The sequence below is a fragment of the Equus przewalskii genome, chromosome 14, assembly GCF_037783145.1.
Source record: "Equus przewalskii isolate Varuska chromosome 14, EquPr2, whole genome shotgun sequence".
Taxonomy (NCBI): domain Eukaryota; kingdom Metazoa; phylum Chordata; class Mammalia; order Perissodactyla; family Equidae; genus Equus; species Equus przewalskii.
The window spans coordinates 25373195-25386246 of NC_091844.1; positions in this window are offsets into that span (position 1 = coordinate 25373195).

Consider the following 13052-nt stretch of genomic DNA (forward strand, 5'->3'; position numbering starts at 1 on the left):
ACTATAATGGCAACTTCAGAGGTCTTTTTTCTATTAAAACCAACATCTGGTTGCTCTAATAGGAAGTTTCTACTACTTGTTTTGTTTCCAGTGTGTGGCTTATACTTCCCTGTTTCTTTGCATCTTTAGTAATTTCATTGTATTATATTGGAAATGGATATTTTAGATCTTATATTGTAGCAAATCTGTAATGTATCTCTCAGCTTCCCAAGGCTTGTTAATTTTATTTCCTTGTTTATTTGTTTAGTGACTGACTGGATAATCTTAATGGAGTCCATCCCTGTCTTATACAGCGCTAAACCTCTGATGTTGCTCCTCAGCGGGTGCAGCCTGGGGTAGTCCCACAGTCGGCCTGGGATGACAGTGCTCTTGGCAGCTCTCTCTTTGACTGTCTCTGTCCGTGAACACAACCAACATTTAAGCTTCACTCCTTGTGGTCTGATTGATCTGTTGGTTTCAACAAAGCCCCAGAGTTTAAATTATTCCTCAGACTTAACTAATGGAATTTGGGCTCCCTTGAAGTGATTGTTCTGGGGTTAGTGTTGGAGAATTATTTTGACCACAAGCAGATTTTTATTAGTTCTCTCCTTTCCTGAGTTTCTAGGGAAAACCAATCTGCCTATAGTTTAGCCTGTATATCTGATGAATCCACCAATCTCTTCCTGGTTATTTTTCACCACAACCTCCACTGTTTTTGAAAGTATGCTTAGACTTGAAATTCTTTACACTCTGTTGGAAATGAAGTCACTTCCTTTGGGAAGAGATTAGGGATTATCTGTCTGACAGCCTACTTCTCTCACGAGGTGAAATTGGTGAACCACTGCTCTGGAGCTGGCCATGGAGCCAATGGCATACATATCTCTGAGTGACACCTCTGCTATGGGACCTAAGCTTTTGGTAGAGTTGGAGAGTTGGCTCAGATCTTCTCAATTTGCCTCTCCTATAATGGAACCACTGACTTGAGAGCTAGGGCAAGGGTCATTGGGGCCCCATTATTCTTAGCAATGTTACACACAAGGTAGAACCTCTGTCCCGTAAGTGGTGGTGGACAGAAGCAGGGAGACCCTGAATTTCAGCTACACTAATCTGGAACTTAGCCTCAACAACAAGTAGTTTGGGAGAAGATGAGAAATGCTGACATACTGCGCCTCTTGGGAAGATAGCCCTCCAAATGGGATTTGGGAGCAGAGGGAGCCCAGTATTCTTGGCTAGACTAATCTAGCATGGAATTTTCATCTTATTGATTTGGAGAAGATATGGGGGAAGCAGATCTCAGTTCCAATACCAAAAGTATCATGGGCTTATTGAATTTCAGTATATTTTCTTCAATAAATGTTTTTTCACTTACATTATATCCTTGGGATCATTTTCAGATTTTAAAATGTTTTAAAAATAATTTTTACCAGGTTTGTTGGGGATTAGGCCCTAACTACCATAAGAGCCAGCAATCCCACTTCTTAGTATATATCCAAAGGAAATGAAAACAGGCCATAGAAGAGATATCTGTATTCCCATGTTCATTGCAGCTTTATTCTCAATAACCAAGATGTGGAAATAAGTTAAGTGTCCATCAATGGTTGAATGGATAAAGAAGATATGTTATGTATGTTTGTACACATACGCGCGTGCACACACACACACACACGGAGGAATATTATTTGGCCATAAAAAGCGAAGAAACCCTAGTATTTGCTATAACATAGGTGGACCTTGATGGCATTATGTTGAGTAAAATAAACCAGACAAAGAAAGAAAAATACTGCATGGTATCACTTATATGTGGAATCCAAGGTTTGCCAGGAGCTGCGGGTGTGGGAAATAGGAAGAGGTTGGTAAAAGGCTACAAACTTTCAGCTATAAGATAAATAAGGTCTGCAGATCTAATGTATGACATGGTGATGATAGTTGAGAGTGCTATATTTTATAATTGAAATTTGCTAAGACAATAGAACTTAAATGTTCTAAAAAAACAATTAAATTCTTTTTGGATAGGTGTGTTAATTTACCAGATGGGTGGAACCCTTTTCACAATGTATATGTATATCAAATCATCACGATGTACTCTTTAAATATCTTACTATTTTATTTGTCAATTATATCTCAGTAAAGTTGGAAAAAAAATAAACTACTTAGGAGTAAATTTATCCAAGGAGGTGAAAGATGTGTATGCTGAAAACTGTCAGAGATTGATGAAAGAAATTGAAGAAGACACAAATAAATGGAAAGATATTGCATTTACAGAATGGAAAAATTAATATTGTTAAATGTCCATACTACCCAAACTAATCTACAGATTCAGTACAATCCTTATCAAAATTCCAATGGCATTCTCCACAAAAATAGAAAAAACACTCCTAAAATTTTTGTGTAAATATAGAAGATCCAGAATAGCCAAAGCAATCTTGAGAAAAAAGAACAAAGTTAGAATATAGAAAGAGCAAAGCTAGATATGGAAACAACTTAAATGTCTGTTAATGAATGAATGGATCAAGAAAATGTTATGCACACATAGACACACGCACACACACACAGAGGAATACTATTCAGCCATAAAAAATCAGGGACGTCCTGACATTTGTGAAAGCATGAATGAACTTGGAGCACGTTATTCTAAGTGAAATAAACCAGACACAGAAAGACAAATATTGTATGAATTCATTATGTGTAATCTAAAAAAGTTGAACTCACAGAAGCAGAGAATAGAATGGTAGTTTCCTGGGAATGTGGGGTGGGGAAAATAGGAAGATGTTGGTCAAAGGGTACAAACTTTCAATTATAAGAGGAATAAGGTTGTAAGTATAGTTACTGATATTGTATATTTGAAATTTGCTAAGAGAGCAAATTTTGTGTTCTCGCCACACACAAAATGATAACTAATGTGAGGCGATGGATGTGTTAGTTAGCTTGATTATGGTAATCATTTCACAATCTATGCATATATATCAAACTATCACATTTTACACTTTAAATATATACAAGTTTTATTTATCAATTATACCTCAGTAAATCTGAGGGAAAAAAGAGGAAAATAATTAGAATACAGGCTTTAAAATTTGCTGCTGGGGGCCACACCAGAGGCTTAGTGGTTAAGTTTGCATGCTCCACTTCGGCAGCCTAGGGTTCACAGATTTGGATCCTAGGCACAAACCTACACACTGTTCATCAAGCCATACTGTGGTGGCATCCCACATGTAAAATAGAGGAAGACTGGCACAGATGTTAGCTCAGGGCCTATCTTCCTCACCAATACAAAGAAAAAAAATTGCTGCTTAAGTTTTTAAAAATTTTAACATATCTTCAATTTATTATTCAGAAATCTAGTGTGTACTTTTCTGCTTCACCACTACTAATAAAAACTCCACACTGAAAATAAAAAAAGACATGGAGGAACTTTAAATGCAATGGATAAGTTACAAAAGACAATCTGAAAAGGCTACACACTGCATGATCCAACTGAACGACATTCTGAAAAAGGAAAAATTATAGCACAGTAAAAACATCACTGCTTGCCTGCCAGATATTTGAAGAGAGAGAGAAGGGGAGGGATGAATATATGGAGCATAAGGGATTTTTACGATAGTGAAATTATTCTCTATTATATTAGAATAGTGGTTGCATGACATTTTATATTTGTCAAAATCCACAGAACTGCACAGTCTAAAGAGTGAACCTTAATGTAAAGCCTGGACTTTAGTTAATAATAATACATCAATATTGGTTCATCAATTGCAAAAACTGCACCACACTAATGCAAGGTATTAATAATAAGGGACACTGTATATTAGGATGTGAGATAGAAGGGGTGTATGGGAACTCTCTGTCCTTTCTGCACAATTTTTCTATAGACCTGAAATTCCTCTAAAAATAAAATCTATTAAACCTTGAAAAAATACATATTAAAAAAACCTGAGAGATGAGAAGATAATGAATCAGGACTCCCAAAGGGCCTTAAGGACCCAGGGCAAAGTCTCCATGCCTGGTCTTTTTGTTTACTTTCTAACTTTTATTTTGTCTTGAAGGTATCTAGAAAATACGAATAAAAACTGTAGTTATAAGACTGAATAAAGATAAGAGCTCAATACATTTTCCAGGATTATCAAAACCTTATCTTTGCCTTCCCTACTGTTTTCTATGACAGAAGTCTATGCTACTAGAAAGAAGATGATTCTAACAAAAATCTTATTAATATGAATTTATCATTTTAGTGAGTGGAGGTAGGGGTTATAATGAAGAAAAATGTAAGATTAACGTTTTGTTGCATTTTCTATGTAATGACTAAATTTTTCAAAAGAGCACATGAACAAGGATACAAAACAGAAAAATATTTATACTCACTTGGATAGTGTTTGCTGACAAAATAAAGTAGTTCAACTTAATATATAACTTTTCAATAGCCTGCTATGTTATTAAATAAACAGCTTTAATGTGTGCTTTCCTTTTATGGCCTGTAAATTTGCTAAATGTAATGCCATGTATTCTCTTCTTAGTATCTAATAATCTGTCAGTTAAGGCTATGAACATTTCATTCAGATCAACAGTTTCTATGCAATTTGCATATATTGTGGACAATTTTATTTTCCTTGCAGAGAAAGTACTCTTAAACAAAATTACTCTGTTTATAAAAGATATGCTATACTAGCATTTTGCAATAGGAGTTTAAAACCACATATAGCAAGCAATGACTCTTTCTAAGAAATATAATATAGATATACTTACTGAAGTAATAAAATCAAAATTCCACTAAGTTGCTGTCTACTCCTTGGAGAAAATACTTGCAGAAATTTTTTCCCTCCCTCCTGAATTCATCTGATGACCTTGAAAATGAGTAGTCCCAAGCAAATACCTTATCATTCTCAGAATGAAATGCTAACTAGCACTATCCACATTCATGTTTTTCTTCCAGATTCCTACCATAAGCATTACTTCTCCCACTGATGCATGGTCTTCTTTTCTTTCTTTCTTTTTTTTTTTTTCTGCTGAGGAAGATTCACCCTGAGCTAACATCTGTCCCAATCTTACTCTATTTTGTATGTGGGTTGCCACCACAGCGTGGCCACCAGTGAATGGTGTAGGTCTGCACCTGGAAACTAAAGCTGGGCCGCCAAAGCAGAGTGTGCCAAACTTAACCAGTAGGCCACGGGGCGAGCCCTTCTTTTCATTTCTCAACAGATTTGGGACCATACTTAACAACTACCTCCTTTTGTTAAACTGTGTGATTGTCCACATAGGCTTTTTGCAAGATACAATTTATCACTATGATAAACTGTAAGTTTTTTTTTCTAATCCCAAACTAACCATTCAGTTTCTCTCTTCTGTTCATAAATTAAATGATCAGAATCAAAGTGTGGCCAGCCGTAACTGCAGGAAACATTATCAGCAAAATGATGCTGGGAATCGTATGCTTCATGGGAGCATGTTTGAATGCATCTTATCATCAATGTAATTGAATTTTACTGTCTGTAGTTTACTGCCTATCTTTAAATTATGTAGGTCCATTACCCCCCAAAGTATTTCCAACTTTAGCAGTAGCATATCTTTATTAAAACTCATAATTGTGTGCTCATTATACTATATTCTTGGATGTTTATTATTGTAGTCAGTGTAATATCTGGGTCTGTAGCATGTCACATCCTATTTGCTGTTGGCTGGGCCTCATATCACTCAACTTAAAGTGCTTATTTCTCATTGCATATTTCCTACTATGCTAACTTTTTAGTCTTGCATATGAGTGTCTTTAATTACGTATTGATTTTGGATTCCTTTTTAAACAAGTTTTCTGGACAAATTCTTCGTCTTAGATTGGGGAAAATCCGTATAGATTAATTTTGATCTCTCTGAGAAATTACTCAAATAAAACAAAATATGAACCATGCTCTGAGAGGGAAAAACAAACTTTTAAATGAAGGAACCTTTGCGTGAAAAGAAGTGCAAAGCAATTATGCTAGAAATTCGTGTTTCAAAAAGAACTTGATTAAAAAAAAAAAAATAATGCCCTGAGTTCTTAAGGAAGCTTTCTTATGAGTTTTCTGACATCTATAGTACTTTTGGTTTCTTTTAATGCCCCAGGCAGTATATGAATTCATAAGTAATTATCAGAACAGGCTTTAAAAAACTTTCACAAATACCTTGCTAATTTGAAAACCTGAATCAATTTAATATGTGGAGGTAAGAATTCTGGCTCTACAGCCAGACTGACAAGACATGGCTCTGAACTCTGTAGTTTTCCTCCCTGCATGCCCTTGGGTAAGTCACATGATTTTTCTGGACCTCTGTGTTCTGAGTTCTAAAATGAGGGAAATAATACAACTATTGCGTAGGATTCCCATGATGCCCTGCCCAGATCTCCTGGAGTACGTGTCTCAGTTTTTGGTGTGCCTCTCTCCCGTTGCTGGGGTGTGTGGGTACTCTCCTAGATGGCACACACTTGAACATTCTTCTGAGGAACATCCTCTGGAAGCTGAGGTTACCTAGCATGAGATGCCTGGGCATTATAACTGGCCCCTCCCTCTCTTCCTTCCACCTTCAAACTCCCTCCTCTGGGGTCATAAGAAGTTGCTGGACAGGAAGCAAAGCTCTGCTTTTTTCACTCAAAGTAACCTAGAGTTTTTGGAGGAATTTACCCTTCAGATTTCCTTTGAAATGAGGTTCAGGTAGCCCTCTCCTGACTCCACAGTCTTGCATAAGCTTACCTCTTCTTCTCTTCCCTATCCTGCTTTTCTCATGACCTTACAGGTTTATCAGAGAGCCCTGCCTCAGTAAATCTCATACTCGTACCTCTTCCGCTCAGGCCCTGTTTCTGAGGAACCCAGACTAACTTTCTTATCTTCTTGAGTTATTATGAATGTTAACTTCATTCATCTACAACCTCTAGAACCCTGCCTGACACAGTGTAAACACTCAATAAAGGTTAACTATTATTTTTAAGTGTTGATATTGCTTCCAGAGAAGAAAATCGTATGTGATTTAAAGAAGGTTATTTAATTTGACTTGGAGAAGATCATGAAGATAAAAATTATATACAAGCAACTCCAGTGAAATGGTTAATCTGTCAGTGGGTTATTAGTCACCACTTTATTAAATGGCTAATTTCAAATGTATCTGGTCAATAGATAAATATTGCTTTTTTTAAGGTTAGAGTAAGCTGGTGCAAAAGAAACCGCAAAACACAAAAAAACCGAACCATTGTCTGCAGTGTGATGTGACCTAGGAAACAATTCTGTTTTAAGAATGCACTGGTGAATGGATTCCTGTCTGTCTGTATTAGTATATAACTCTTGACTATGTTTCACGTTAGTTCTACCACCGTAAAAAGTGCTGACAAACAAAATTAAAGGTATCTCTTCATATCTATACAATAAATAATGGGGAGAAAAATGAACTGAAAAGCACAAGTTGATAATCTTCTGTTTTTTATATTGAGATAACTAAATGGGAAGATGTGGAAGATGACTAGTTAGTAACCTAATGCTTTGAGAAAACTCATCTATAGGTTTCAAGCATTATTAATGGAATGCTATCCATCAGAATATTATCAACATTTTGTCAACTTATGATAAATTTTAATGCTAAAACTGAGTCAGTGTGTTCCCTGGTTTGTGAAAGGCTACTTGAAAGTCTGAAATTAGTCTATGTTTTAGCATTGCCAAACTTCATAATTAAATAAATGATTTCATTTTACATCAGTTAAATGGCAAAGTCATACTCTCAGTGTGAAAATAATTAACTATTATTAAATCAGTGTTTATTCACACAAGTGATTTGATTTGTGATATATTTTGAAGGGCGAAACTTGAAGAAATTATTTTTTATTTCAGAGAAATCATAACTGAAACATAACAGTATTTAACTCTTTTAATATCTATTTTCTAAAAACAGTCATTACACACAAAATAAAGTTGATAATAATCACACAGTATTCCACTATTTAGAGGTAAATATCACTATCTTTTTATTGGATATTCTTCTAGCAATTTCCTATTCATATATAAATTTTTAGAGGTGATATCATACCTGTATACTACTTGTAACAAATAATTACGAATATTTATTTGTATAAATATTATGAACGGCCTTCTATATCATTACATATTATCTTTGAAGTTAATCAAATGATTATATAGTATCTTATTGTATAAATTACTGGATTGTCTAACTTACTTTTTTAATTTGTGGAGAATCTACATTCTCATAATTATAAACATCCTGGCAATGCAGATTATCATACCAACATTTTTAATCTATTCAGGATTATTTTCTCAGCATAACTTCCTCCTGAAAGTTTTTAACAAAATATACACTCCTCCAGGCATATTTGAGCATGTCCATTTCAGTGCAACTTTACATCTATTTGGCTATACTTTAATCATTTACAAATTCACACTCAAGACTTTTGATTGTGAGTGACACACTCTCCTATAGAAATTTTCATAATTTTCTTACTTGATAAGATTTCCTTTTTATATTTTTATATATAGTCCAGATTTTTTCATTTTACTTTCAATGTGCATGGTATTTCTAGTCATTGTACAAGTATTATAGATTCAAATCAATTATTCTTAATAGTTTATTGCACGTATTCTATGACATTTCCATGAAATGTTTACAAGACTTATTGTTAATGGTTTTAAAATGGATGTGACAAGGGTAGGGGTAGAGAAGAGGGCAGGGAATGACGAGAGCACGAGAGTCAGCTGTGACAAAGAGTAAAGACTATGGGCTGACTAGGCTCAGGAAGGGCCATCAGTGCTCAGACTGGGACATTAGCAACAGGAGTAGGGGCCCTTGTTCCATAATAGTCATCGTTGTAAATGTTGGTGGTATTTTCCAGCTTCAAAAAAGCATCTTTGATATCTAGCTTTATTATTTAGCAGTAAATGAGATGGAGCACTTGGAAATACCAGGTGAGGGGGACCTTTGGGAAGTGTTCTGAACTTCTGGATAAGATGGCCATGTGGAATATGGAGTGCTCTCTTTGCGATGTTATTGAAGGATGTTATTTCCCAGTTTTAAAATAACACTCTTGTGTTTAACACTACATACTACAGTACATTTAGCACTGCATATTATAGTATCGTCATTGGGCACTGGTTGTATTTTTGCATGAATATGACTGCTGTTTACTTCCCTAATGTGTTATTTTTTACCCTTTCTGAGTTGTTGCTTTGTGGTTTTGGATGACCAAATCTTAGAGTCTCTGTGTTCTCATTTTGACAATTAATTCACTTGCATTTATAGTCATAAAGGTTTCATTATTCTACCTACTCTTTGTTTTGAAATATTGGAAGCATTGTATAGGATGGATGATCAATTCCAGGTGGCATGACCACACATGACTGACAGGATTTTTTAAAGTAAACTTTTCATTTTAGAAAAGTTTTACGTTTAGAGAAATGTTGTAAAGACAGCACAAGGAGATCCCATACACCCCATGCCCAGTTACTCCTACTATTAACATTTTACATTAATATGGTAGATGTGTCACAGCTAATGAACTAATATTGATATGTTGTTATAGCTAAAATCCGTACATTATTCAGATTGCCTTAGTTTTTAATGTCCTTTTTCTGGTCTAGGATCCTATCCAGGATACATTACATTAGGCAGTCGTGTCTCCTTAGGATCATCTTGGCTGTGAGTTTCTCACACTTTCCCTGTTTTTGAGGACCTTGATAGTTTTGAGGAGTGTTGGCCAGACGTTTTGTAGAATGTGCCATAATTGAGATTTTTCTATTTTTCTCATAATTAAACTGGGTTATCTCTTCCAGAAAGGAATCCAATAGAGGTAAAGTGCCATTTTCATTACATAATATTAGGAGTACAGGCTATTGATATAACTAATCACTGTTAATACTAACCTTTATCATCTGGCTGTAGGTAGTATTTGAGTGGTACCTCCACTGTAAAGTTACTTTTTTTCCTCCCTTCTCATATTGTACTTTTATGAGGGAAGTCACGGTGTGCAACCCACACTTTAAAAGTGGACAGTCGTCATCCAGCCCTTTCTTTAGGAGTGGCATGTATACATAAATTATTGGGAATTGTTCTGCATGGGAAATTTGTCTCTTCTCCCCCATTTTATTTATTTATTCAATTATTTATATCAGTATGGACTCATGGATATTTATCTTATACTTTGGGTTATAATTTAAAAATATGTTACTTATTCTGTTGTTCAAATTGTTCCAGCTTTGGCTATTAGGAACTCTTTCATTTGGTTTCTGTGTCAGTTTCACATACCTCTGTCAATAGATTGTCATTGTTTTTGTTTTAAGTACTTTCTTGATTTCCGGAATTAAAAGATGCTCAAGGTTCATCTGTATATTTTCTATCTCAGCCCTTGAATTGGCCATCTTTCCTTGGTTTTGCTTTTTTTCGAGAATGTTATCAACAGCCAAGATTTGCGTATCAGATTTCTTGCTACTTCTAGGATGCTGATATTCTGTGTCCTCTTGTATGACAGAGCATGGAAGCATATATGTGTATACTAACCTATATATATACAGAGGTCTATAAATTTATCCATCTATATCGATAATAAACTCAATGAGTTCATACTGATGTCTTCAACTCTAATCCATTGCCACATTCATCATTCTAGCCTTCTCCTCTTGCTTGCCTGTCACCTCCAACAGTGAGAAGCTTGGTTCCCACCATCCGTCAGCCATTTACTTAGTTTTTTAATTCCAGTATACATGTATAGTGATTTTAAAACTGTTAATCCATGTCCCCATGGAAAAAAACTTTATCAGGTAGGGTATAATGCTTCTGTACAGTTCCTTTTGCCATTAGTCACGGTCTCCTCTCATTTACGAAGAAGGTTAGGTCAGCACCTCTCCTTCCTTCTCCCACAGTGGGGCTAGTCCATACATTTGTAAACAGTGAGATTCTTTTGTCACAGCCCCTGGGGTCCCATGACGTCATGAATGATTTTTTTTACATTTGCATACATTAAAGTTCACTCTTTCTGTGTTCTGTTATGTTTTGACAAATACAGAATGTCATGTATGAACCCATTACGATATTATACAAAATATTTGCATGACCCTAAAAATCCTGTGTTGTACCTCTTCAACACTTTTCCTTCTCCAAATCGATGGCACCCAACAATTTGTTTTCCATCGGTATGGTTTGGCCTTCTCCAAAAAGTTGTGTAAATGGAACCATAAATTGTATTGCCCTTTCAGACTGCTGCCTGCTTTTCATGGTTCCCTAAATTTTTTCTGTTTTCAGCTATGATGACTTTTGTGATGTTTTTCTTTTTCTTCAAAAATTCACTAGCAATTTGGGGAAAAAAACCCCAGCTTATTTTAGTGCAGCTGTTAGTTACCTTTACACCTTTACCTTTACCCTTAAATAGATTCTATGTAGAAATCAATTTTAAACGTATGTCAAATTTCTAAGCACAGTCGTGTATTGCTTAATGATGGGGATGTGTCCTGAGAAATGCATCGTTGTGCTAACATCGTAGAGTGCACTTCCACAAATCTAGATGGTACAGCCTACTACACACCTGGCCTGTATGGTACTAATCTTATGGGACCACCATCATATGTATAATCCGTCATTGACCAAAACATTGTTATGTGCTGCGATACTAAAATAAAGCAGATTTTTAAAACTACATACAATAAAATAAAATTATCTTTACCCTTCTTTATGGAATATAAGACAACCCATTTTAGCTTTTAAAATTTTATCTTTCCTCATTTTTCCTCTCTGTTTTAGTTGGTATAACGTGATATTTCAGACCGTGTTTGTGTATTTTTAAATGGGTTTTCAGGTGATAATATTAGTAATAATAATTATTAGTGTGTATACACATATATACACGTTTTATACAGTATATGTATACTCCCACATACTTCAAATTTGCATTCTTTTGATAACCTTTTCTGACCGTGCTTAAGGTATAATTTTTTTTTTAAGATTTTATTTTTTTCCTTTTTCTCCCCACAGCTCCCAGTACATAGTTGTATATTCTTAGTTGTGGGTCCTTCTAGTTGTGGCATGTGGGACACCGCCTCAGTGTGGCTTGATGAGTAGTGCCATGTCCGAGCCCAGGATTTGAACCGATGAAACACTGGGCCACCTGCAGTGGAGCGCGTGAACTTAACCACTCAGCCACGGGGCCAGCCGCAAGATATAATTTTTTTTTTTTTTTTTAAATAAACGTGCTCTTTTTTTTTTTTTTAAAGATTTTATTTTTTCCTTTTTCTCCCCAAAGCCCCCCGGTACATAGTTGTGTATTCTTCGTTGTGGGTTCCTCTAGTTGTGGCATGTGGGACGCTGCCTCAGCGTGGTCTGACGAGCAGTGCCATGTCCGCGCCCAGGATTCGAACCGACGAAACACTGGGCCGCCTGCAGCGGAGCGCGCGAACTTAACCACTCTGCCACAGGGCCAGCCCCAAAGATATAATTTTTAAAGTATTTTCTAGTATCTATTTTTTTTGCAACCACAAGATTTTACAAGAGTTTTTTTCACAGCTTTGATTCAATTTACTCTTCATTTGCTGTTAATTTGTTGATTTTTCTCTTTATCATTTTCAAAAAGTGTAAAGTCGATTCACAGTCAATATCTGTCAAAGGAGAGTCGGTTGCCAAGGGTCAATATCTGCCCGCCATCACTGTATGCTATCTATATGTAGATCCAGTTGCTGCGACTTTATCCATCAAACGTTAGCTGTTCAATTTTCCTGTCCCTAAGCACTAGAAACAAGAATGGGATGGTCCTTCTCATACAGTCAATCAAGTTGGTCAGACATTCTCTCAGTCTCTTCCCTTAAAAAAAATGTCTAAAAGTCTCTGAGATATGAGGCATAGTTTATCCTGGTTTTCAGCATGGAAACATATGTTTTCTTATTCTTGAATTACTTTGCTAATTTCTATGAAAATTTATGAGGCTGGGGTTCTTCAGTCCATGGAATTATATCACTCTGTTTTCTGGAAACTCAAACGTGTTTTAGTTTTCTCTACGTTTGGTCATTTTGATGAAAATTCATCTCTTTTTCTGTCATTTGAAATGATTCTAAATTACTTATTAAAGAATAGATGCT